This window comes from Hipposideros armiger, unplaced genomic scaffold (genome assembly GCF_001890085.2).
Source record: "Hipposideros armiger isolate ML-2016 unplaced genomic scaffold, ASM189008v1 scaffold_800, whole genome shotgun sequence".
In the NCBI taxonomy this organism is placed as follows: Eukaryota; Metazoa; Chordata; class Mammalia; order Chiroptera; family Hipposideridae; genus Hipposideros; species Hipposideros armiger.
The window spans coordinates 880,767-885,252 of NW_017732150.1; positions in this window are offsets into that span (position 1 = coordinate 880,767).

Consider the following 4,486-nt stretch of genomic DNA (forward strand, 5'->3'; position numbering starts at 1 on the left):
TAATAAAAAACCCACTGTCACCAAAAAGTTCTGGAACAGATGGTTTCACTGGTGAATTATACCAAACACTGAAAGAAGAACAAACACTAATGCTTCTCGATCTTTTCTATACAAATTTAAGAGGAAAGACTCCTGATTTCACTTTGCAAAGTCATCATTACCCTGAGCAAAGGCAAGTAAAAAAAAGAAAACTCCAGAACAATATATTAGATATACACAGATGCAAACATTCTCAAGAAAATATTAGCAAACTGAATGCAATAGCACATGCAAAGGATCATAACCATGATCATATGAGATTTATCCCTGGGATATAAAAACTGTTCAACACATATTAATGTGTAATGCATATTAATATGAGATGCACCACATTAGTAGAATAAAATATTAAATTCACATTACCTCAATAAATGTAAAAAAGGACTCAACAAAATACATTTTTTCATAATAAAAATGTTCAACAAATTGGTATAGCATAAACATAATTCAGCACAATAAAGGCCATATAGGACAAGTCCATAGCCATTCTCATACAGAATGGTAAAAAATTAAATGTGTTTTTTTCTAAATAAAGGATGAGACAAGGATGCCTACTTTTACCAGTCCTATTCAATATAGCACTAGAAGTCCTAACCAGAATAATCAAGCAAAAAAATAAAAGAAGGCAGTAAAAAAAAAAAAAAAAAGATGTAACATTGCCTCTATGTGTATATGATAAGATCTTATATGTGGAAAATCCTAGACTCCACCCAAAACTGTTAGAACTCATCAACAAATTCATTAAAGTTGCAGGATACCAAATAAGTATGCAAAAATCAATTGTGTTTTTATACACTAACATTAAAACATTTGAAAAATAAAGAAAACAATCCCATTCACAATAGCATCAAAAACAATAAAATAGGAGTGATTTAACTGATGAAGTAAAAGATCTATGCAATAAAAACTATAAGACTTCAAACAAATGGAAAGACATCCTGTGTTCATGAATCAGAATAACTAATTTTGTTAAAATGTCCCTATATCATTTTTCACCTTCAGATTCAATAAAATCCCTATCAAAAGGCCAATGGATTTTTCACACAAATAGAAAAAATATTGTAAAACTTTGTATGGAACAATAAAAGTCCTTGAATAGCCAAAACAGTCATGAGAAAGAACAAAGAATGAAACATCACACTTCCTGAATTCAAACTATACTACAAAGGTATAGTAATCGAAACTGTGGTACTGGCATAAAAATAAACACATAGAAAAATGGAACAGAATTGAGAGCCCAAAAATAAACCCTCTCATATGTGGTCAACTAATATTTAACAAAGTAACCAATACTTACCAGGAAAAAGTCATCTCTTTAATAAATGGTGTTGGGAAAACTGGATAACCACATAAAATTGGATACCATAATATACTACTCACAATAGTTATCTCAAAATGGATTAAAAAGTTAAACATAAGTCCTGAAACCCTAAAACTTCCAGAATAAAATATAGAGAAAATGTTCTTCAACATTTGTCTTTGCAGCAATTATTTGTATATGACACCAAAGGTACAAGCAACAAAAGCAAAAATCAATCAGTAGGACTACATCAAACTAAAAAAGTATTGTGCAGCAAAAGAAACAATCAACAAATTGAAAGACAACTATGGAGTGGGAGAAAATATTTGTAAATCATATATCAAATAAGCAGTTATAATCCAAAATATGTAAAGAACTCATGCAACTCAATAGTAAAAAACAAGCAATCCTATTAAAAATGGGCAGAGGAACTGAACAGACATTGTTCCAAAGACGAAATGCAAATAGACAACAGATACATTAAAAGGTGCTCAACATCACTAATCATTATGTAAATGCTGATCAAAAACACAATGAGATTATTACTTCTTACCTGGTAGAATGGCAATCATCAAAAAGACAACTGAGGGTGGAGTCCAAGATGGTAGTGCAGGAAGATACTGAACTCATTTTCTCCCCTGGACACACTAAATTTACAGCTACATATAAATCAATTTACTCTGAAAATTATCTGAAAACTAAATGAACTCCACTACAGAATGAAAGATAGAAGGGCTACACTGAGATGGTAGGAGAGGCAGAAACACTGTCTTACAAAAAAACCCACTCCCAGCAGGATGACACACAATAGGGAGGGATCTCACAAGACAGGTTCTTTACCCAGAGAAGTGAGGGTTTGTTTCTCCACATCTGGCACACCAAGCTCTGGAAGCTGAAGTGGAGAGATGAGCCCCTAAAACATATGGCTTAGAAAAACAATCGTACTGACATAAAAGGGACCCAAAATGCTATAGGAAACTGAGACTTCCCTCTTACAAGGCTTGTATGTGGTTACACTTGTTCCAAGTCCCAGGAAAAAAACAGCAGTTTGAAAAGTGTCCAGGCTACATGGGAAGGAGATTCATTTGCTAACCTAAAACTGTTGGCTGGAGGGCAGGGAACAATAGAAACTGTGGCTGTAAGAAACGTCTAAATCTGTAAAAAAAAAATGTATAAGCATTTGGGGAGCAAGATCTCAAATGCTCTGGAGAATAACAGTTTCCCAGTTTATTTTATGTATTTAAAATTAAGAGCACATAAGGAAGATTACATGAAGGTAGGAGAAAACAAGGTAGGAATTGGATTACAGGACAGTTAAGATTATTTGCTGTCTTGAGGGTGATTAGATTTTAGAAGGAGGGGTCTGAAAAGAGGCCCTTCAAAGGTATGTTAACTTAGATGCACAGAAACAATGGGCAGGGATTGCTTCAGGCAAAGATTACCTTTTACTAAAGAAGTTATATGTCTGGGGCATGACTACCCACCATGACCTGCCCAGTTAGGAATGTGTAATGTATGACTGTACCCCATTTTCATCCACAAAATGCTCCCTGGAGATGGAGGCACTGGATGCTGCAATTGTTTCACTTCTTTCCTAAACTGTTAACACAAGCCGCTGAGCTAGGTTGAAGCACCCTCCCACTACCCTGCTAAGACAGGTGGGGATGAGGTCATGGCACTATCTTATTGCCTTAGTAAAACTGGAGCATACAGGTGGTTTTGTGGATGAAAAGTGGTTCTACTGAAGTAACCTCACAAGGTGATCTGATCATAAATTCCTAACTGAGCAGGTCATGCCTGTAGTCATGTCCCAGTAAAAGGTTTACATTTGCCTTCAGCAAGCCCTGTCAATTGTGCCCGTGCATCTAGGTTAGCACACCTTTGAAATGCCTGTATTTCAGACCCTTCCTTCTAAGACACAACCACCTTCAAGACAGCAAATAACTTTAACTCTTCTGTGATCCAATCCCCACCATCCTTTCTCCCACCTTCATGTAATCTTCCTTATGTCCCCTCTTTAATTCAAATGCATAAAAGCTGCAAAACTGTCATTCCTTGGAAGCATTTTTCTCAGTCTGTTGAGATATTCTTTTCAGGCATACTGTCTATTTGGCTCAAACAGTTTTTAATAAAAATTCTGTACAGGTTTAGATGTTCTGACATTGGCAGTTTCAATACTCCCCCACTCCGGGGATGGGGTGGGCAAGCATGAACGGTCACAGCATTCTTCTGCTCCATAGCTAAAGTCTGTGAGGGAGGAAAGTTGCAGAAACCCTTCCTGTCCTGTCTGGGGCTGGGAAGCATGAGGGATAGTAGCATTCTCTCATGGTTATCCAACCTCATAGAGACAAAACACTGTCTTACTGCATTGCTAAGCCTGTGGACATGCATAGTCAAGACATTTTCCCATGGCCGTCCTAAAACCACTGAGTAAGCCCATCCTCCTCCACTCTGTAGCAACTGTTCTAAAGCTAGTGGGCCCATGCAACCACATAGAGGACACTCCCTGGATTGCCTGATGCTGGTAACTGAGCCCCACAGGATGTAACAACCAAAAGACATTTCTTGGCTGGCTACCACCTCCAGGGCACTACACAAACAGCAGACTGAAACAGAAGCTCAGTCTTCATGTGAAAAAGACCTATTTACTTAGCCTGAAGATACAGCCTGAAGGAATGGCTCCAGGCTTCCCACATACCTAAAGGCTAAGAAGGTACTCCCAGGGAAGAAAAGCAGAGAGACACCATCTTTGCACATCCCCTTGTCCTTGTTACAGCTTAATAAGACTTTCCAGAAAGGAGATTTTAAAAATCCTCTGGAGTCCTTATTTTGGCAAATTTGCCTAGGGCACACCTCCACATCTCCTGGTCTGGAGCCCAGGAGAGATAATGATAGTATCCCCACAAGACAATATAAATGTGTATACTGTAAAAGCTGTGTCCTGAGGGTCTGGCTTCCAATCAGCCTAAAACTGCTAAATGAGATTCCTCCCCTTGGAACACAGACAGATTGTGGTACACTTTCAGTGGGGACATATCAAGAATAACTCCGGTGGACAGGACAGTCACAAAGATTTGTGAGACAACCAAGAAAGAGCTAGGGCAAACATGAACAAGAAGGATCATCATCCAAACAAGGTAGCATTTT